The sequence below is a fragment of the Brachyistius frenatus genome, unplaced genomic scaffold, assembly GCF_029030835.1.
Source record: "Brachyistius frenatus isolate BFR_SWC_R1_liver_20210118 unplaced genomic scaffold, ASM2903083v1 Contig_15, whole genome shotgun sequence".
Lineage (NCBI taxonomy): Eukaryota > Metazoa > Chordata > Actinopteri > Embiotocidae > Brachyistius > Brachyistius frenatus.
The window spans coordinates 2,810,371-2,834,148 of NW_027210614.1; the positions used below are offsets into that span (position 1 = coordinate 2,810,371).

The window sequence follows — 23,778 nt, forward strand, 5'->3', positions numbered from 1 at the left end:
CAAAAAATGATCACTTGATTAGATACCACGGCAGGAAAACTGACTCTTTAATATACCAGAAGTGGTCGTCTGCCGCGCAGCAAAGCTTTGTCTATATTTAGGGCCCAGGTGACACTGGGCCAGGTCGGGGGCAGAGAGTGATGTGGATGGAGGGAGCAGACGTTCAAACAGATAATACACCAAAAGATTTGAAAACAAATGGAGTTTTATATCCACTAGTCAATTTGGGAGGAAAAGTGAGGTTGATACAGCCTTTCCACTTTCTTTTTATTGATTTTTCCCTTTTTCCCGTATATGATTTTTTTCAATCCCGAAGCATAAATGCAAGAGTGATGATTATTCTGTTTGGACAGTGCCCCGTGTAATGTGTGCGTGTGTTTGTGTGTATGTGTGTGTATGTGTGTGTGTGTGTGTGCGTGCGTGCGTGCGTGCGTGCGTGTGTGTGTGTTCATATAAAAGAGACAGAGGAAAGGAGAAAATGAGACAGCAGATGAATGTGTGTGTGTGGGTGGTCTTCATAAACGAGAGCGCACGGCCGTGGAGGTTCTACACTGCGAGTGTAAGTGAACTGTTAAAGGCCGCAGGAGCAGCCTGAATGAAATCACAATATGCCAAAATGAAAAAAAAAAAAAAAACTACATGGAGAAGGGGGTAAAACAGCGACCCACTGAGACACGCTGAGGGGCTGTGGATGGGCCTCGCTGCTCCGCTCTACAAAGCAACTCTTTCACAAGGGGAAACATACGCAGGTCGGCTGATTCGCCTAATAAAGTTTCAATAGATTTAAATAGTTGGACAACCAAAGCCAGGTCTGAGTAGAGTGAAGCAGAAGGCCTTGAGTCATAAGAGGCTACTGCTGCTCGCTGCTCGGATTGCGGCCACCTGAATCCACGTTCACATGAGCAGCTGGAAAAGGAAAATTACTCAAAAGACCATTGAAGGGAGAGAAAAGATCACACAAGTATTTCTCATCGTGACCAAAATAGAGGTCTAGATTTTCAGTGTGAAGTTTTCTGCTTGGAAATCTGATCTCCAACAGCATCAAGCAACAGCAGCTGTCTGCTATATTAATATTAGGATTGTGGAAGATCAACAGCTCTCGGGGTGTCACGAGGACCAACACATCGGTACCAAAATTCAGAAAATATGATGGTACCTGTTTCCTGTGGTATCAAAGGCAGTGACAGAACAGAAGGCAACAACAACATGTGGAACGGCGTCGGCAGGTTTGGCGGCAGCAACAGGTTCACTGCAACTTGTGTAAAAAAAACAAAAGTCGTGTAGGGTTGTTGTGTTTGATTGTGTTTGAGTTGGATGGTCCGGTACAAGTTGTAGACGAGCAAAAGACAGAATGCAAACAATGTCACGGGACATTTTGGACGGAAGGAAGAAACACTTCAGACTTCTTTATTGAAGCAACTCAAAGACAGACATTCAGATCTGTACCGTTTCTGTCTATGTTTCTCTGGCTGACAGTCTATGGTAAAGACCTGAGGCCAGCAAGCCACCTGTCACTCAGAGCAGCCCTGCCCTTAATTGAGTAATCTTAAGCTTTAATACAGTTTAATGGGCGAGTTATACAAAAATCCTATCTCGTATATCTGTTATTATTGGGGAAATAAGCCATGAAGACCAAAACCATTTTGTGTAACGGATTATAAACATATTTATTTCTGCTGTAAAGTTGTCCGTGTTAACATGGGTTCATGGGAATTGACTTGCTTTTGGAGCCAGCCTCAGGTGGACACTTGAGGAACTGCAGTTTTTGGCACTTCCGCATTGGTTTCATTTCTTGGTCCTGGAGGTTGCCGCTTCGTCAATGTTTACATCCTGAAATGTTGTTGTTATGGTTTGTGAGCTGTGACAGCAGCTTATGTTTTTGTGACAATGTTCACAGAGCCTAATGTTAGCTTGTGTAGTCTAAAGTAGTAATAGCTTATAACATTAGGAGAAGCTACCACATTGCCATTCCTCTCTTTTTACTTGCGTGCATTGCATTTTTATGTAAAGATAATGCCGATTCTGCACTTACAAAATTAATCAACTTATATATGTTTAAGGTTTTAGTATGAACTTCATTATTATTTCAAAAAAAAATTTTTTAGCTTAGTTGTTCGTGTCTTCTTTAAAGACTTCATCCTCTTCTTGTGTCTTGAATGTTTAAATGTCTCATTTCATTTGGTTAATTTATTTTGCTGTTGTATCGAAATTGTTTTTGAGAATTGTGGATTTTAGGCGGTGTCGGTACTGACTAACAAATTTTGGTATCGTGAGAATCCTAAATGGCTCAACCTTTTTGTATATCTATCGAAGCAGACAACAGCCGAAAAAAAAACTTTCTACATGTTCATCTCTCAGTTTTCTTTCCCCTCATCTCTCTCACCGTCTCCTCTGCGCCCTCTGACAAACTTCACTCTCTCAGTCTGTCTGTCTCTGTGGATTTCCTGTGGCCTCAGGGCCCCCTTATATCCACGTCTCTCCAGGGATCCCGCTTGTCCTCCAGTCCACACACAGACACGAACATATGTAGACATACGCACACAAACACATACACAATCAGCTCAGTGTCTCTGGGGCTGCAATGATAGGGATCTCAAGCTTGGTCCACCACTTCCCTCTGGGGTCAGATTGGAAGAGATGCTGCCAATAACAGGGATGTAAGTGTGTGTGTGTGTGTGTGTGTGTGTGTGTGTGTGTGTGTGTGTGTGTGTGTGTGTGTGTGTGTGTGTGTGTGTGTGTGTGTGTGTGTGTGTGTGTGTGTGTGTGTGTGTGTGTGTGTGTGTGTGTGTGTGTGTTATGTCAGTCATTCTTTGTATACGTAGGCCTGCTGCGTGTGTTCCTCTGAAAGTTTATCTACATTACTTTCTGAATTTCTCTGCATGCATCCTCTCTGAGAGGAAGAAAGACGGATGGAGAGACAGGAAAAAAACAGACAGAGAGACTGAGAGGCTTTGCCCTGTGAAAAGAGGATAAAGTGGGCAGAAGCTCATGTAGCTGCAGGGCTCCAGTCTCTGCCGATGGTTTCCAGATGGGCCTCATTTGCCCCGCACTGCTTCAGTACATGCACCACTGTCCTACACTGAGGATGTCCGTACACACAGACACATGCTGACACAGAAAACACAAACAAATCCAACAACACATACCGACGTATATGTACAATAGATTTAAAAAAAAAAGGGAGACGGAAAACTAATGTAATTTAAACATTCATATTCAATATTTCTTTAAATGGAAAATTAATTGGTAGGAGATATATTCAGTGGTAAACAGTACTATAGTGAGTAACATATTTAAGTCTGATCCAGGAGCAGAGAATCAGTGAAGGGAAAAGTTTCTGGATACCCGATAAGGTCTCGGTAGGAATGAAACCTTTTTCAGGCCATGAGACATTTTAGGAGCTGTAATACGGTATACAAACCACAATGTGAAACTTTGATAATAAAATAATAAAGGAGAAATACCACAATACAGTTACAACCAGAAGAGTACAGCAAACTGTAATAACCAAATATAATGTATTTTGTATTTATTTTATTCATACCCTTATTTACATTATAGAATTATAGGTAGATAATATATTAAATGATTACTATTAATAATTCATCAACGTACATGCAGAATTTTAATGTGGTAGGTTATTGTGGTGGAATGTGAATATGAACAATTTATGCTGTGGCAGATAGTTTAACTTATGGCAATGTAAGATATTTTATTAGGTGATATGTTTTGTATACAAAATGTACAATCTTCAAACTAAAAACTAGTTTCAATATAGTTGAGTAAAATGAGTGTAAGTATTTAGTGACATCAAATATCAATTCTCCAAAAAGTACATCCAAATTAAATGTAATTAGTTTATTTCTATTACTGAAAATTAAATGTTAAAAAAAAGAACATGAAGTTAGGAATATACAAAAAAGAAGATGAGCACGGTGTGGTGTGTGGCAGAAAACCCTTCCCACGCACTGCTGTGTCTGTACAAAGAGTCAGTGTTCAGAGGCCTATAGTGTGGCGATGCGTGACCTGCCGGTGTGAAGCTGCCTGTAAAACCCACAGAAACAGGTATGGGTCACAGGCAGCAGCATACATGGCGGGTCAGCATGGGCTTTCTCACTGTGTCTGTGCTGAGTGTTCGGTTGTGTGTTTGTGGAGGTGGAGGTGTTTGTGGAGGTGGTGGTGGTGAGGTGTGTGTGTGTGTGTGTGTGTGTGTGTGTGTGTGTGTGTGTGTGTGTGTGTGTGTGTGTGTGTGTGTGTGTGTGTGTGTGTGTGTGTGTGTGTGTGTGTGTGTGTGTGTGTGTGTGTGTGTGTGTGTGTCTGTGTGTCCATAACACTGTATTTTTAGAAACCACATGATACGAAACAGCATGTCCATTGGCACACATGGCGCAGCACTCATGGAGGCCTGTCAGTGAGTGTGAGCATCCACAAAACCGCCCTCCTCCCCTCAACCATCGCCATACACATATGCACGTACACACACACACACACACACATGCGTTCTACATACAAACACACAACTCTCTCACATGCACACATGTACTCATCAAACTTTGAGCACCACATATGGTATCGGTTTTAACCCCCTCTTTTCATTGTCCGACACCAGAAAAGATCGTCAACCAATGATGGATACATCTGTAAACTGAGGATATATCATTAGCAATAGTTAACAGCCTCACAGTGTTTACATTATTGATACACAGCTGTTGAGGACTGTCAAACAAGCAGTGTGGATAAATACGTTCTCCAGGCTATTGATCACCAAAAGGTTTGTCCCCCCTCAACTAGCGGTGCCACACCTCAAGATCGATTGATACCTTCATTAGCTGACTGGATTTGACCCTAACCTGAATAAAAAAAAATCGGTGTTTGTTATTGTGGTAAGGAAATGAGTCCAGTGGGATTAAAGCTGGCTGCACTGATAAAAGGACAGGAGCGATGGTGACAGAGGGGAAAATAAAGGGAGGTAAGAGAGAGGTGAAAGTGGTGTTGAGAGGCAGGACATATATAAAAGCTTCAAATACTGAGGGTATGCTTTAGGGTTCAGTTCAGACTGAAGCAGCAGCTACCTATCACATTCATCGGGGACATGTGCATGCGTGTAAATATGTGCCTTTGAGGGCTGGCTGTCTGTTGCTCCACCATACATAAGGTGGTGTATGTATACGCTGGCTGGCTGGCGTAACATCTGGTTTCCATGAGGGTCCGAGCAGACTGAGAGCAGCCAAGTACAGCACACAAGGTATTAGAGGTAATTTACTTATTAGAGAAAAAAAGACTCAATCTCAGGAGCTGTGATTGTAAATGGAGATGGGGCTTATCTGAAGGACTATCAGTATCCCTGCGGGGGAAATCTAAGTCGGCAAGCAGTGGCAGTTTTACACAAACACGTGTACGTCACAGGCAAGCATACAAACACAAGCATACATGAACACACACTCACATTCGCAATCGCACTCACAACATGATCCAACATTATTCTATTAGATTTTTTTTTTTTTGCTCGTCGTTGTTGTAAATTGCATTATTTGAACTGCTAACCCTTTGTGTCAGAGCAATAACAACACAGCTGATAAATGAAGAGGCTCTTTTAACAGAGGTCATGACTTCACTGTTTAGCTGTGAGTACTGACTGCTGGCCTGTTAAATCAGATATGGATGTGCAGTGGGTCTTCTATAGTAAAATGTAATGCAGTAATAACCTTTTGTCTGTTTTTGTGGCACAAATTATTTTGTCAAATACTGAGTTGACGTTAGTGTAAGACTCCAAATGTGTAGGGATTAGTATATGTATTGAGTTAAATGCAATGCATTACAATTGTGCATTACTTAGCTAATTTAGCAGAGAGCCTGATAAATATGAGTGTTTGCGAGCTAAACACCATCTGCCATCATAAAATGTATTACATTGCAGTCGTGGTACGTTCCGTAATTTTCAATCACAAAACAGATTTAGAGTATGTAAGGTTCAGAAAATATCATACAGCAGCTTACCCAGAAACAAATGCACAAGAAATGGTGTAAATTAACACAAAAACTAGAAACGGTGTCCACTACTAAATAAAAAAAATGACAGGCAATCCTATTCATGGCCATTGAAAGCTGTACTGATATTTCAGATTTCTTGTATTGTGACAACTATTTTTTCAAAACTATCATCCCACTCTGTTTTGCTGGCCAGTTTCCCTCCTGCTTTGCCACACAGTCAAACCAGAATAAAGCCTTTTTTCCCCCTGTCTGTGGTATCAGCATGGGTACCTTTGCCAAGCCGGTTCTGCTACTGTACAACATGTGGGTCCAGACAGGATGACCAAATAGTTACTCAGAGAGGTCGCTTCACTGTTGAGACAACACCACTGCAATAAAGAAGCAGCAATTATTTTCCTGGCCGTTTCAAATGTGCGTCACACTCGACCTGAACAGGGTCGAAAATAAACCAGAGGCTGGGCTCTACCAGTGCAGAGAGAGAGAGGAGACGTAGACATGTCCTACCTTGATTTACCCCAGACAGTCTGATAACGTAATGTACTGTACTGCAGCTGCAGCAGGAGGCCGTGTGTCAATCTTATCATCATCTGTATCAGGGAATGCTTTTACTCTGTGAGACTTTTTGTTTCTTTGGTCAAGATGAATTTTTTTCAGTTTTTGTTTGCATTGCTGTTAAATCCTGTCATTGTGACGTTATTTCACTCAGGAGCACTGAGAGATGACGTCAGTGTTTAGGGATGCTGTCACTGTTAACGTCTCTGAATAACGTTATCTGTTTGTGCATCTGATGACGCTTTTGTGGCTAGTTAGTCATCTACAGTCTTGCGTCTGCAGCAAGCTGGAAACATTTTCACCTTTGTGTAAATGCCGCAGGCTACCATAAACTGTTTCAATCATGGAAGAGTACTGGAAGTAAGAATGAAAAAGACTGAACACATGTTGGAGGATTGTTGAAATAACCAGATTATCACCCCTCAATCTTTCTGGGCCTCCACTGAGTGGCTGACCTGCTCTCATTGTTGTCTTCCAGTGATCTATGTCTGATATACTCCCCCAGAAAAGAAGCCCTCTCCCAGATTCTACCTCACGCTCTAACTAGCCACACTTGTCTTGACTCACCTGAAACCGGACAGTCTAAAAAAAACACAGGACACATTAAACTGAACAACGCATTGGCCTCTTAACTTTGTAGGATCCCAAAAATCAAACACGTCATGTTCATCCGCTTCGGACCCACTCAGATAAATGCCCACGCATTGCGCATATCATCTGCTCTTTTTCTTCCAGCTCCCACATATTCACGTAGATGATGAAGAGAATAGCATGCCTGCGTTGTTGCACATGTCAGCATGGATTTGAGGGCATGTCTGATCATTTATTAACTTTCCTTGAACTGAAATAAAGAAAATGTACTCTTGGTGATTTTAATAAAATAATGCATGCTGATTACATTCATCTCCTGAGTGCATTTAGGATTGTGTGTCTGTGTGGTACAGTGAGACTCAAGCCGATGTGTGTGTGCCTCACACTACCATCCACTGCACCCTTCATTCACCTTTGCTCTTTGGAGTCGGGCCACAATGTGGTCAGCAGTGTAAGTGAGCGAGATCTGTTGTGATATGTTTGTGTGTTTGGGGTGGGAGGGAGGTTGTTGGATTAGGGAAGAGAGTTTTTGGCACCTAATCCATTGATTGATGGAGTAAATTGGGTGGGCCGGGACTCACTGAAAGGAGGAGTGTGTGTGGGTGACGTCTGCCCTCAACTGTCTGCCGTCTGATCGATCCCTGCGCGGTGGTGGCCAGAGAATCCCCACTACTGATAAAACAAGCTCACACAGGCAGATACGCCCACAGATTAAATTCCCTGCCTGACTCAAGTGTTCATGTTGAAATATCTGCATTTACCGGACAGGGCTGCAGTGTGTGATTGTGCTGGTGTGAGTGTCACTGGACGCCGGTGTGAGCCAACTTGCTGAAGACTCGCTGCAGAGTTTACGAGGTGGAGCTCTTTGTCTGCTCTGTGTCTCTGTGTCAGGGGGACTTTAACACAGCGATCTGGCTCGTTTCTTCCTCTCCAGCAATCCAAACTGTTTTTCTCTCACGTCTTTATTCTCTGCCGTGAAAGTGTTGTTTGAAAAACCTAAAATAAATGTAAAATGAAATTCTCTCTGACGTTCTTTTCGTTCACATTATCCACATTTGTCTCTGCAATGCTCAAACCAACATTGCTAATGGATCCTAAAAGTGACCTGAATTCACAAGAGTAAAAATTCCTCTTTCCCTTATTTGGCCTATAAATAAGCATGTGGCAGAAGTTTTGGAGTATTTCTGTACATTAGTCGCACTCGGCTATGCCGGCCTGTCCCTTTATCCGTCTGTCCGGTTCTGGGTCCAGAGAGATGCTCTAACCACCGCTGCCTGTGTGGCCTCCTTTGTTGTAATGCTGGGCCGCTGTTCCCTTTCCAGAGAAACCACGGTGTATCATAGCCACAGAAATAGATCTGTGTTTACATCACCTTAAACCCAACCTGGTGCTTGTTTTGAAAGATGTTCTGTGGGGAACTCTGTGGAAAAAATGTTTCTTTTTCTTTGGCTTGGAAAAAAAATCACCAGGTATACATATAATATACACTATGGTTGAATTAACGAGGATTTCACGTCATGAAGCTGAGGCCTAATTTTAGACGGCTTTAAAAAAGAATATGGTTCAAATGCTCTGTATTTAGATATTACTTTTTGAAGAAATATCTCCTGATTTTATATCACAGCCCATGTTTAATGAGGATGAGCTGCTGCAGCCTTCCAAGCTCTGCCCAAGTGGGTGCTCTGGACATTCCTTTGGTTTTATAGCATTGTGCAGGACTCCCTCTACAGGTGACAGACTGCACTGTAGTAGTAGGAAACACAGCACTGTCACCAAAAAACATACTAGAGAGAGTAGGCATCTTACTTTGCTCTGAATAAATGACATAAACAACAATTGAAACGCCTACATGCAAATAAAATGGACTGTCTTAAGCTAAAATACTCTTTGGCAAGTGTCTCACATCATTTGAACATATATACAACACCTTTCATCATATCCATATTATTTCAGCTGCATTTATATCCCATATTTATGAGTATCTACATATTTCTGGATGCTATTAACAAAAGAAATACAAAGACGTGCAACACATTTTATCGCTACTGTTACAACCACATACTCTATCTACTGTTTTGTTTAAAAAAAAAAGCTTAACTACCATGACCAACTGTGCTCAGTGCCGCCTTGGCCTATGGGTTGGATGGGTAAGCGACAATAAGTCTGAGTGTTCTCTACCTCTTGATGAGTGGCTGATAAGATGGCAAGGGTCAAATCTGAGTGGTCATCTCCTCGCCGCTCTCAGAGCGTGCCATAAATCACATGGTAGTGTCTGGGTGCTGTCAGGCTTGCCTGCTGCCCACCAGGGTTAAACCAACAGAGGCCTGAGAGGGGAGGTGGACAGACAGGGGGAGGCCAGGGAAAACTCTGCTTTGTCTTCTTCACTGACAGCAATACCACCGTGTCAGTGATACGGACTGAAGACACACAAGACACTCTCACTGTAGACATCGTGCAGAAACTTCTCATTATTGACAGTGAGTGGTACAAATATGGTTTTATTTCACAGAGTGCTGTAATTTAAGTTCCTTTTTTGTCATCTTCTTCCTTCTGCAATAACTCTTTTTGGTAAAACACGCTACTTTCCATAACATAGGTGACTTTCTTCCCATGTAGTGACTTATTTTCCATGCACTGCTCCGTCTTTCCATTCCTCCTCATCCCACCATTCTTTCCTCAAGAGCCAAGTGGAGGCTGGAGCAGTGACGGCCTTACCCAGAGCTAAAGATAGAGCTCTTTAGAGCCTTCATCTGTCATTCTGTGACAGTGTTGTAATCAGGCCTCGAAGATCCTGCCTGCAGGCCGGACCTGACAAGGGGCTCGAGCGGTTCTGAGCCCGCTGGATAGCTGCCAACCCACGGGAGGCGTGCGAGTAACCCTCATACTCCATCTAATGTCAGAGCATGGAGGACAAATTTATACAATACTGCTGAGAGCTGTTGAATAACACCATTAATTAGCTCCGACTTGGACTTCGCTGGTGCCACCAAAGATAGGACTGCGGCTACGAGGGTATCACTGTGTCAAAATAGAATATGAAACAGCAAATCGTCTTGTAACTTAGGAGAATATACTAAGTTCATGAAACAAACTGATGACAAGCATGGTCATTAGGTTGTTTTCAGTGACTCCATTAAAAAAATATCGTGTTGCTTCCAAGTCATAGATCAAACTACCAGAAGTTGATTTTAAACTGTAGCAGAGACCTCAATGTTGCCAAAAAAACAAAGATTATCAGTACTGAGTTTTGGGAAATCTGTAAAACACAATGGACAAGATATTTATAACACTTCCATTGTGTAATGAAATGGTGCAATCACAAAGTTTGAATACTTATTTCAGTGTAAATGTAACTGAGCTTCAGTGAACTTGAATATCGGTGTTTCTGTCAGCTGAAAGGTTTCATACATTTAGAGAACTTTCAGCTGGAAATTGAGACTTTAACAAGTTAATACTGCAGAAGTACTGTACATGTACATGTATGTAACTGTTTATGAATGGGGATTAATACCCACCTGGGAGAAATCTTTCATCTTGACGTTTAAAGTCTCCTGGGGTTCAGTATCGCTGCTCTGAGTAATAAGTTTAGGTATAACATGGCTTTGTTATGTTTAAATCCAATTATTGTGGATTACATGGGAGTGCATGTATCGTGTAAACAGTCAGAATGAAACTTCAACATCTTCAGTGGAATTTTTTTACATTTCCTAAAACGAGGCAACTATTTCTGCCACAGTGAGTGGGATTAGAAATAGATGACACTAAAGTAGATTAAAGTAGGAAGTATCTCAAGGTTATTCCTGTAATTAATCACATTAGCCCCGGATGCAGCACTACATCATAGGCCCTTACTTGTAAGCATCGTCTTGTCTTTGTTTTTGTTTGTTTGGTTGCGTTTTCTTATGATGAATCTTTGTGTGGTGTGGGCATACAAAGGTGGAGGGAGGGAAGGGGGGAGGGAGAGAAAGAGAAAGAGAGAGAGACAGAGAGAGAGAGAGGTGGAGTTTGCAGGATGTTATCAACATCCTGTCTGTGTGACCTGGTGCTAATGCTCATGTAAGACAGCGATCTGCTGGCTCTGGTAATTCCTCTGAGACTACGAGGAAAGAAAACAACTTTGAGGTTGCGTTTGTATGAGGCTCATGCAGACACAGAGAATTGTAGTAGTATGAGTTCATAACAATAAACCTTACAAAGTCACACTAAAGTAACATTTAGTCCACTGGGAAAGTTTTATACCAAAAATCATACACAATTGTCCCCAATTTAGATAATTATTCAACAAAACATATAATGAAAATTTTTCATTGGAACTACTGAAGAAATGGTCTTCATGGAAACTGCTGACAGTCTGTTCTGTGGGTTTTCTTGAGTAACAGTGACACTGTTTCCAGAAAGCGATGTTATTGTTGAAACTTGAACGATGCGAGCAGCAAAGCTCAGTGGATAACAAAGTCAGTCAGTGGGTCAGCTACTGGACTGATTGCCATGAAACTTTGTGCAGACATTCATAGCTCAAAGGGAATCTGTTACTGACTTTCATGATCCCCTGACTTCTCCTCTGGCTCCACCATGAGGTTAGTGTTTGTGGAGGTCAAATTGCCATTTTAAACAGAAATTCTTTTTCTCCTCAGGATTGATTGCAATCACTTTGGTAGTGCCTTCATTCAACATTTCATGACCAAATATCAGCATGTGTGAACATGCAAAACAACCGTGGTGAACATGGCAAACATTTCAACACCTCAACACTTCAAGTACCTACACAACCTTTTAAAACCATAACCTTCAAAATGTAATACAATTGAATTTAGTTGTACTGTGAGCATGACAGCAGAGAAAGTAATAAAACGTCCGATCCGCCCAAACAAGCCCGTCCTCCTCTACCTCACACACTTACATTAAATAAGAGGTGTAAATAACCCAGAGGATCACAAGACCCCAGCCAAACAGATGGATGCTGTCACAGTGCAGAAGGGTTCGCAGAGTGAGAGTGCAAGAAGAAAAAAGGAAAAAAAAAACACATTAAGTATGCATGCAGCCAGAGATAGAAGTCATTTCCTGAGAAAGATAGAGAGGGAGAGGAGACAAGAAAATGCAGCTCCATCTCTCCCAGGAAGTCTGTTAATGTGGGAAAGGTGAGAGGAGAAGGCATGTTGGGTTTAAGGGTTAGAAGTCGGGTTATGGTTGGGCCTGGAGCTGCAGTCAGTCTGACTAATGATGGATGGACAGTGCAAGAAAGAAAATAAGAGGTGTGGGGGTTCTTCCTGCTTTTAAAGCAGACCTTAACAATCTCCCCTTTGTCTATTTGAACCAACCAAGTGCTTTGGATAGGTCTCAAATTTCGCATCGCTCCTGGTGTAAATTGTAGTTTGGTGCAAGATATTCCCTGGCAAGTATTTTGCAAATTCATGCCGTCGTCACGCCCCCGGTGTGTAAATACCTTTAGGCTGACCCAGCTTTAAAGGACAATTGGTCTGATTTTTGGATCCAGTTCACCCCTTCCTGAACGGATTATCTGCCCAGATGATCCTGTATCGCGAAGGTTTTACAGACATAATCTGAAACACGCACTCCAATGAAAATCAAGTCTTTACCCTTTAAGCATATCAATGTAGTGTTTTTATATGCCAAAGAAGTGTAGTCCTGATTCTTGAATAAGTTGTCTGGTATGTGCCTTCTTTTTAATTAGAATATTGAAAATCTGTTGAATCTTTTATGTCTGTGGTCTCCCACATTTTTAAACTCATTTAAAATATGAAGCTCCTCAAGTGTGCACCAGTCTTAAATATCTGTTGTTTATTGTATGTGGACATTTTCTGAGGTTCAGACATGCGTACAATTCCCTTGTGTGCAGGTATCACTGGCTGGCATCAGCTCAGCCAGAGCTCATCATTCCAAACTGCTCTTTTATTACAGGAAATTGCGTGTGGGACGAGCACCAATCAGGCTCCCTGTGACACATCTGTACTGGGGAGCCCAATGACGAAGGTCAGAGTTAGAGTAGGGAGTGAGTTGGTCGAGCCAGAATATGTGCTCATGTTTTGCTGTCCCTGTGAGAGGCAAAGGAGTTTTAGACATTTAAAGTGAGGATGTTTTTCCCAGATGAGGCTATATTTGCTCATCCTATTGCTTCCAAGGGATTCTTAAGAGTTTCATTTTGAACATAGGTCATATTTACCTTTGGATGACGACTTTGACTTTTATCAAGTGATTGTAACCCTTGAGTGCGTGTATGTGTGTATTTGTATTTGTGTGTGTCATGTATGTGTGTGTGGTCTTGCTGAAATAATAGATGTGTAGAGGGAGGAGTGTGAGGCGGGGGGCAGTAAACAGTGAGACATGCATGTAGGAGGTCTGGGTGCAGACTAAACCCAGAGCTGTCAGGTTCCCAGACAGAGATAGGGATAGATCCCATCCCTCGGTGCACAGCCCTATAAACCCGCCCACCTTCCAGCCGAGCTTAACATCCATCAGACCAACAGATGATCAGTTCACTGTGGTGCTGGGGTCATCAGTGAGCTCCTAAGAACGGTATCACACACCAGTAAAAAAAAATCTAAACCAGACCTCTCTGTGTGTTCATTTTTTCCAGCATTTTTAGTTTTACACATCACTGCAATGGCGCAACTGTCTGCCTAACAGTATCCTTGTTGGTGATGTTTGGTGAATCTTTTGTTACTTCAAATAGAACACTTTATCAGTGCAAGCTAAAAGGTTTTTTATTCCTTTTGAGTGTTGTTTGTTAATTTGTAATTGTGTTTACGCTTCTAATTTCTACTTTAGGGAACAGACAGGTATGAAAAAGTCATCAAACATTAACCTCAACAAAAGATTTTTAAAAAACATGCCCTTGAGCTTGTGTGTGTATGATGCTTATACAGACACAGATAATTGAAGTAGCATAATTTCGTAACAAAAAACCTTATAAAGTTACGTAAAGGTAACATTTAATTCCCTGGGAAGAGGAAGGAAAATCATGCGTAACTGCTTCACTGGTTTTGTTTATTTAAAGGGTTTTGGTATGTCTTCATTTTTCAGAAATATTTACATTGTTTTAAACCCCTAATTTCTACTTTAGGGAATATGTTAAAATGGAAATGTCATCAAACATAATCCTCAACACAGGAGAAAACATGCCCACAACAAACATTATATTAGTAAATATAAATGATGAAATAAATAACTAAAGTTTGTCTTTATTATACAGTTTTATGGTTTGTTTTGTTTAAAGTATCATTCCTGATGTAATATTTACTCATTACTATATATAATTTTTAAATAAATGTGTCTTATGTTCAGTTTATATAATCTAATTATTGCAAGCTTTATTTCAGATGTAATGCAGAACGATTCTGATGATTGCAGTCTGATTCTTAACAATATTAGTCAGTTTAGCTACCTAATAATGTACTGTGGATTTATGTTGCATTAAAATGAATTATACAGTATTTATTTTGCCTCAATGAAAAATGTACATTTGCTTAGATATAAATGACACGTGTAATTACACTGAATACAGTATGACAGAATTTGTGCTGGAATTACACTGAATTCAGTTTAATGCGAATTAAGAAAATCTGGCATAAGAAAGGAATCACAATTGGTGCCAGCAGGGCACATGATGTTTCTGCATCATATATTATTACTTAGACCACCTCTCACCAGACATTAGTGGATACTGCATTAGGCTGGCAGGCTTAAAACGTATAGGCTCAAAAACGATGTGATGAATGGAAACTGATAACGTGCTATGAACAAGGAAGTAAAACTTTTGTTGTTTTGCTATAAAATTTTGGTCACCCTATGTGATTTTTTTTGGGGGGGTTGTTTACTCTGAGGAATTTTTACTGCAGGGCTCGGTGGTGTATGTAAGCATGATTTGTGTGTGTGTGTGTGTGTGTGTGTGTGTGTGTGTGTGTGTGTGTGTGTGTGTGTGTGTGTGTGTGTGTGTGTGTGTGTGTGTGTGTGTGTGTGTGTGTGTGTGTGTGTGTGTGTGTGAAAGAGAAGGTATGCTTGGGATATGTGTATATGTGCGGGAGGGTGGAAGTCTTCCCTCTTCTGACCCTCTTTGCGCCCAGGGGTCACACATTGTTCAGGAGGATGCAGACACCCAGGCTGATGGATGGCTGCTCAGGCTGTTTCCCTGGGTTTCCGTTACTCTGGAAATTGTAATTCACCCTTTGGGGGAGGCTGAAGACGGAACAGGTCCTCTCTTCTGCTCTGCACAGTTTCTGCTGCGTACAGGATGCGATGAAGAGGCTGAGAACTCAGTTGCTTTGGCTGTGAGAGGTGGAGTAAATCTTCAGCCACAGCTGTCCCCTCTCTAAACTCTAAAGAGCTGTACTGCTGTAAGGACGAACGCCGTATATGGTGCAACCAAAAATACAGCATGTTTTTTCTTTATTGCTTCATCACGTACAAACTACCTCAACACTTGTTTATAGTGACACACATTCTTTGCCATCAGATGATGTCATAAAAAGATGAAGCATGCTTCCACTCAGTGGAAATGGAAATGCGTTGGGCATTACATTGTCACTGTTTTGTATGAGATCTTGTGAGTGGTGTTATTGGCCCTCTGACTAGCTCAGTTTGAGTTCACACTGTAAATTTGCAGAGTTTTGCAACATCAAAATAACTGAAAACCTCTTTCTACATGAGACGCAAGTAAAAAAAAAAAAAAACCTCTCTCATGGAAACATGCTTGTTTAAACCACAAAAGGTACTCTCACATCCCCAAAACTTTGAGGGAACTCTCTATTTCATGCCCAAAATAACACTGAAAAACAACTTTTAACTACTTTTCTCACACAACAGTGGACATGTGGATAAGCGGTTCAATTGGTTTCTTTCACTGTAACTGCAGAAAGTCAGTCGGTGAACCTAATGGGGCTAATGACCAAGACTGATGATTCCTTAGTTCAGAGCGCCACCGCCTGTGCTCTCTGCCAAGTAGTCAATTAGCCCAGTAAGTAATTAAAAGTAGACGAGGTAGAGGTCATTGTCCAGCTGAGTATGGAAAGTCTTGTGTGTGTGTAACGAAGATGAGACGGAGAGAGAGTTTTTCTTTCTGGTTTTTAGTGACTTAGTAAAAAGATGAGTTTCTAAATGAGCCAAATAAAAGCTCAGACAGATGTCTCTGGATATGTTCAGGGCTCCCCCACCATCTGCCTTTGTGGCTCATAATTCTTTTTTGTTTTTTAAAGTTAAAAAAACCCGATAAGAAAGCACATTTAATAAATGTGGCGCAGTCTCAGCCTGTAACATAACATTCACTGGTGTCAAAATACTGTTGTGTTTCCAGGATTTTTCATATGCACTTTTTGGGGCGAATTGCCAGCTGACATTCATAAACTACTGCAAACATTATAATTGCATCTCCAAAAGCCTATTTTTTTACAGCAGAAAATACAATGATTTAAACACCGGTGAGTTTTTCTATCAGCAGTGGTTTTATCGTGGTGACTCGTTTTCAGATCAAATCAGATTTCAGTATCCTCCACAAGACCACAACCTATGTAAATATCTGCACCTCCCCAATGACTTAATAACTCCCACTGAGACTCCTCTCTTCTATTGTTGAAATGACAACACATACAGGCAGGAGTGCAAAAAGTTGAAAAAGCCACCCTGAATACAGACAACATGAGCATCTATGATAATGTAGCCACACTAAAGTTAAAAGAAACTACACTGGTTGCAAATGTATTTTCTTTCATTGTATCTCTCTCGAGCTGTATCTATAAGAGTTATTATCATACTTAATCACAATACAAATTTGGGCATAATATACTTTTCAGGGCAATCACAGAGAAAAAATCTCTACTTGTGGTGGTCACGTGTCCAGTGTGACCTCTCGAGGTTTTAAATGTAGCAGAAATAACAAATAAACAATTTGCCCAGAGAGCTCAGAGGCAGATATGATCTGCTTTTCCTGAAGGAATCACTTTGGAAAATGAGGGAATGGAATTGACTACAGTGTGCATCAAGATGGCCAACACTGCCAAGACCGAGCAGATCCTGTTTGTTATCAGTTTATTATATGTTTGGCATACATGCAGCATTTGGAAAAAAGTATGAACATTATCCTTCGGATAAGCCTTGAATTTAGTTTCCATTTCACAACTCAGACTGTTAAAACTCAGACTTTACATATTATTCTATAACCACCTGACAAAGAGAAAAAGAAAATATAAAACATAAACACAAAAATCGAATTAGTGACTATTATTTTCCTCTTGATTTAAATGAGAAATGCCAACAATGTTGGTGTCGCAAAGATTGAACACAGACTGAAAAAACTTCTAATTGAAATGAGAAATAGTTCCATATGTCTGTTAACTAACGTATGTATATATTTCAAGTATTTATTCACATGTACACACACAAAAATATCCTGAATTGTGTGGATAAACTTTGGCGTCATGTTGCCACTAGATGGCAATCTGAAGCTGTGACACCTCACCTTGCTATTGTCCAAGTTGTTTGACTTTCAGGCACTGCAAAACTCTTGAAGCAAAAAGCACAATAACAATAAACTTAGAAGTAATATTTCGGATAAAATATCCATTAGTTATAAGTAATCCTTCAACAATAAGCTATTTCCTCTTTTTCATTAGTTTCACTATTTCCTTCTCATGCTAGTGGGTGCTCTTATGACATGAGCTTTGCTTTTTGCCCTAAGTTACATAAGGAGGATTTTCCCCCTGCATTCTGTCTATTGATGTGAACTGTAAAGTGTGCAAACCATTGTGGTTAACTAGCCATAGAAGATCCGCTTCAGTGGTGTTTTGGACTGCTACCTTATCTCTTCTTCGACGGGGCACAGCAGAGCACAGAAACATGCAAATCGTGTGATAAAAATATATTTCAAGCTCTCATCAGGTTGCTGCTTTTAAACATGCAAATTTTTCACACTTTCTCCTGTCTGATAGATTTTTTTCCATGTTTTCCCCTCAACAATTTAAATTAAGACATCATATAGTTTTTACTAGTGCGCTATGTTCATCATCACGCCATATATAGATCAAAGATGACTAACAGATTTTCCAAATTTTTAAAACTGCCTTAACAGATTCACTGCTTGAGTGATAGTAAGTAATTGCACCTTAGTCATGTGATGGTCATGTTAGGATTCTGGTATTTCTAAGAGGGAAGTATGCAGTGGGACTTTACTTTCTACAAGGCCTGTGGTCGACAGACAGATTGGCCCACATGCTCCTTCAGCTGTAGTGCCACCAATTTAGAGCAACTTTAAATAATCCGTCCCAGCAGCACCTGCTGCCTGGCCACTGCGTTACTTCTTCCTCAGAAAGAGGTTGTGTCATCAATGCGAGTTTTTCCATCAGTCTAACAATATAGTTGGAAGCAAGGTTTCAAACCACAAAGATGTTCTTCCTCAATCAGTAAAGGAAATACATGTAATAAAAAATGCAAACAAAGATACTCACAAATTATTGAGACGGTGCAAAAATGATCATGTCCTGCCATATGTTTTGCTGACATCAGTACCATGTATGAGTAATATTGTTAAGAAGCGTAGAGTTGTTCTGTTTGCTTTTTTTTATTATCTGTAAGTAATGTTGGATGAACATATATTCAACATACGTTTATGAAAGGAGAAAATGTAAAATCAGAAATGTTTTTCTCAGGTATTTTTCTGTTACCACATAACTATCACCTTTCTGGCTACCCACATCCTGTCACCTCTACGCTTTGCATGCACGCATACACACTCATAGACACGCATACACACGCGCGCACACACACACACACACACACACACACACACACACACACACACACACACACACACACACACACACATACACATGCACACGCTCTCTCGCTCTCTCTCCCTAAGAGCACTGAGCTGTGTGCTGCATGCATGTCAATTCAGCTTTCATGCTCCCCCGGCTCTGGTCCCTCAGGGACGGTCACCCCACCCTGGTCTTCCCCTCCACATCAGCATCCATCACCTTCTTTGTACACTGATGAGTTTTGTTTTTCTTGAATATGAAACACAAGTACACCATGCATTCATGTTTGTTATAAACAACTTATCAGCAGTTTTGAAAAAATGGGCCCCATTACTTCACGGTGGCTGTTAATGTCCGAGTTATATCCATCTTAGCCTGTAAGTTCCTGAACTCTAAAAGCTGGGCTGTAGTTATGTGTTTGAGCTGATCCAACCTATTCACGTTTCCCTCCTATAAACCAAAGTTTGAGAATGGCTTGAATTGTCAAAGTCCTCCACAGCTGGCCTGTATGTTGACTGTTCCTCTTTTCAGGGGAGAAGTTGTGTTTTTCTCGGCTCCTTCCTGTGTTTCCTGTCCAGAGACAGATCAGGCGGTCAGGGATCACTCTTGTCAAAGAGTGCAGCAACCAGGACACGGACTGATGCAATTCTCAGCTGGCCCTTCCCCCACTGTTTCAGATGTAATGTCCTCAGTGTCATGTCTTAAAGATGTGTTTTCATCCAGGCCTGTGATCACTTTAGATGTACTGTCAGTATCAGAATTTACATATGATTTATTCCAACGTTATCACTTAATCTCTTTTTATGATTTGACCAATGTTATCTGAAACATCATAAATGTGAGCTGTTGACACAAAATCCTGTTAAATTAGTCACGTGAGTCACTCAAAGGAACTTTTCTTATAAAATAACTGTCGTGTTTTTATTTAATTGTGCTTGTGAGGTCCTGAGCGCGGGCTAATTAAATGTTTAAAAAGTATTAAAAGTATATACACTGAAGTAAATCAGACTGATAATATTTTGAAACTAAGGCACATAAACCACTTTCCTGTAATTCGGCAAGTTTCCTTATCTTCACTTTTGCAGGTTAGATATTTCCTCCTATAGCAAACAGTTTCCAAAGTTAGTGCATATCTTTAAAACTGTCTCGCTGTCTTCTATTTAAATTTGATTTAACATCGAGAGCACTCGCACATTAATTTCTGACAGTTTCTGCAAACCTTCGTCCGAAAACATTAACGGTTAATCTTGAAGAAGACCTGTGTAGGTGCGAGACTTTGGGGACGTGAAGGACATGAACTGATACTGATTAGAGGATATGATCCGTGATCAGTGGCTACCATTGGTGTGTTGTGCAAATGTACATGTGTGGTTAGGTGTCTTTCTCCCTGCGTCCCAGGATGTGGGCTCCCCGTCCACCTGTCTCTCCACTCACAGCGTCCCCAGCTCTCTCCCAGTTCCTCTCTGAATGCCTATTCTCATCTCAGCCACACTGACTCTAAACCAGCGCTCTCCCCAGAGACACCACCAACGCCTTCAGCACCGTGTCTTGCATAACACAACCTGTTCATGGTAAATCACAACTTCCCCCCGAGACATTCTCTGTGTGCTTTGTGTCTCGCACACCTGACATGACATGAATGAGGCCTATAATTAGACTTTTTTCACATAAAAATATACTAAACCGCAAATAACACAACAAAGTATTCAGTGAGGATTGGTTTCATGAAAACTTGTGACTGTTCATATGAAATTACAGCTGATTTAAGCATTGGAAAATAACTGCGGATTAACTGGAAGGCCAGTGCTGAGCCTGCAACCAAAACCGGGGACACCAACTGAGTCAGCAATACAGACGAACCAGGAAACAACGAAAAAAAAACAAGCAAAAGTAATTCCTTTAATATATCTGAAAATGCTTGCAACTTGCAGTTATTCCTCTTTTGCTTAATTTCCTTGAATCGTTGTCTTTTTATGAAACACGAACTGCTTCCTTTAAGTGTGTACTGTAGAACGCAGTGGACTGAAATGCAGGAGCAGATGGCCATGGTTACATATGATGGCAACATCAGGTCTGTTTGTCCCTCGTCTCTAATGGTTTATTGTGGGAAGCCTCAGACGCCACAAAGAGATGTTGCAATCCAAAGACAACCACACTGCAGACACTGAAGATGTGAGCAGAAAAGCGTTTGGCAGAAATGTGTACAGATTTGTGTACTTCTCTTGCTGCGTTCCCTGGAGAGTGGGAAGAAAATCAAACCCTGTCGTGCGTCAGTGCTAAAACTAATGGAAAAGAGAACAGTATGGAAGTACTGAACATTTTTAAATAAGCAAAATGATAGATATTTATTATTCCAATCAGCAAACATTTGTAGTAAAAAAAAAAAAAAGATTTTACTTCGACAGTTTGACTGTTTCCAGAGTTTGTACAACTATTAATATTTTCTATATTCAATTTTAAAACAGGCTAGCAAAGTGCTTGACTTTTGAGTAAACCAACAAAAATGCTAAAGATAATTAGACCAGATTTTTTTTTTTTACAGAGAATAAAACTGTAAAACAAAGATGAGCTTACAAAAAATTATCCAGAACAGAGTCATTTCATTTCGGGGTTGAATATTATTCACCTTAGTAGTTCCATCTTGAAATTTGGGGAGAATCCTGCTGGGGAAAAAAACAAAAAACAGTACGGCCTTATTTCCGATCTTTCATTCATGTCTTTGCTTTGTGTTTTTTTTTATTCAGACTTGTATGCAGATATTTTACATGCCTGCAATTCACAGATGACAAGTAGAGTCGTTATAATCCTGATAACATTACAGGCTGTCGTGTACCTACAGTGTGTATATCAGTGTCAGACATGGTATTTGGTATGGTATTATAGAGTTAGTTTCCATGGACAGTTTTTAAAGTAACTTCCTGTTCTGAGGAACTTACGACAGTACTCCCCCCCATGTAAATAATCACACACACAGACACGCAGTATTCCACCTAATGAATCAGTGAACCATTGAGTCGATATTCTAATTTAAGTGAAAGGTTTTATCCAGAGATGTCATATGAGAAGCACATGACTTCTTAAATTGGGTGATTTTTTTTTTGTGTGTGATTCACTGCAGTAAATATTTATTGATTACTCAACCCTGTCTCCAGAATGTTTTATATACCAATTTATCTCGTGGGGCTACAAGGGATATTATTTTTTATTTAAGGGACCAGTATTTGTTGTATGGTGTGTATTGTTGTGTTTGTTTGTATATCTGCACTGATTGTTTATTTGACATAAATTGCCTTTTGTGTTTTGTTTTCTTCAGCCTTAAGAACAAATTGCACTTGAGGACCAGAATTTATTTGACTTTGGATTTCCCTTCATGGCAGCGATAAATGTACAGTATATGTGGCAGCAAATTATAGTGACCTTTACAAACTAATGCCTTTTGTATTGAGGAACTGAAAACACGCACACAGTTTCCGTGCGCATATTATTCATGTTGATGGGGCATGCATGTGTTTACAGAGACATTCTGTTGTGGGCCTTCCACTCTTTTGGGGAAAAAAAATAAGTAAGTCCCCATCATTAAATTTGAGCATTAAGGATTAAAGTTTGGCTATGGTCTAGGTCAGACCTGGGCATTGTACGGCCCGCGGGCCACATCCGGCCCTTTGGCTGTCCCTGACCGGCCCGCGTGAGGTCAATGATAAATTAGGAATCACACGTAAATAAGTGTACATCATGCATGTGTAACCCAGTTCAGTACCCCAATTTACAGATGTTCCCTAAACGTCTCACCATGCGAGCTAGTGGTCTGAACCTCCTGGCGGTTGCCCGTAGCAGAGCCCTTATCCACCCGTCCCACTCTGAATCACGCACTCGCCTACCAGAGACCCTGCAGCTGAGACAGGTGGATGAGGCAGACAAGATGTGGAGCAAAGTACAACATTTTGAAATTCCCAAGCGATATCGAGTGCTTGTTAACCAAGTTGTGTCCGAGAATTGTGATATTTACATTGAGGAACATAACAAAGTAAAAACCAGTCAGGATAACAACGTTTTGTATGATGTGACTGTGTGTGTGTGTGTGTGTGTGTGTGTGTGTGTGTGTGTGTGTGTGTGTGTGTGTGTGTGTGTGTGTGTGTGTGTGTGTGTGTGTGTGTGTGTGTGTGTGTGATTTTCAAGTTACTGTATATGTTGTAAAAGTATGTTGATTGCCAAGTGTTTGAAATTGAGGCAAAATGAGACCTGTCAGTGGGCGGTAGGAACAAAATCCGAGGAATTTATTTGCACTTTGTTTTCTGAGATTTGAGTTTTTTGGGATTCAAACAAACAACCAAAAATACCCAACCCTTCTCTCACTGAACAAAAACAAATAACTGAAAAACAGCAAATGAGGTAATTACACCGCAAACAAAATATCAATAGCACTTATTACATTTTTGTTTAGTTAATTTAATGCTGGTCTTTGAAATACTGCAAACATATGCTCGTTTTCTAAATCTTTTTCGTGAATGTTGATAGTGATATAATGTTGACGTTTTTACAATGCTTGCACCACATTTTAATAGCCTAATTGTAACATCTACTACTACCAGTAGTAGCTAATAAAAACCATACAATTTACTGCTTTTTATAAAAAGATTAAATTAATATTGAGCAGAATTGAGTTCAGCCTGTTGGCCCTCCACAACAGTCCCAGTTTCTCATGAGGCCCCTTGGGAAAATGAATTACCCACCCCTGGTCTAGGTCCTCTGAAGTGATGGAAACACGTGTGTGTGTGTGTGTGTGTGTGTGTGTATACTGTACATGTGGTCTTCCCGGCCAACATTACCAGCATGTGCACAGTTTGACGTGAGAGGATGCTGTCATCTGTCCCTTGCTATGACC

The 23,778-nt window shown here is 40.7% G+C and overlaps 1 protein-coding gene across 1 annotated transcript in view; it reads right to left on the reverse strand.

Annotated features, from left to right (window-relative positions):
- dbndd1 (dysbindin domain containing 1) overlaps positions 1–23,778 on the reverse strand; it is a 191,637-nt gene that overhangs the window by 100,174 nt on the left and 67,685 nt on the right. The window lies entirely within an intron of this gene.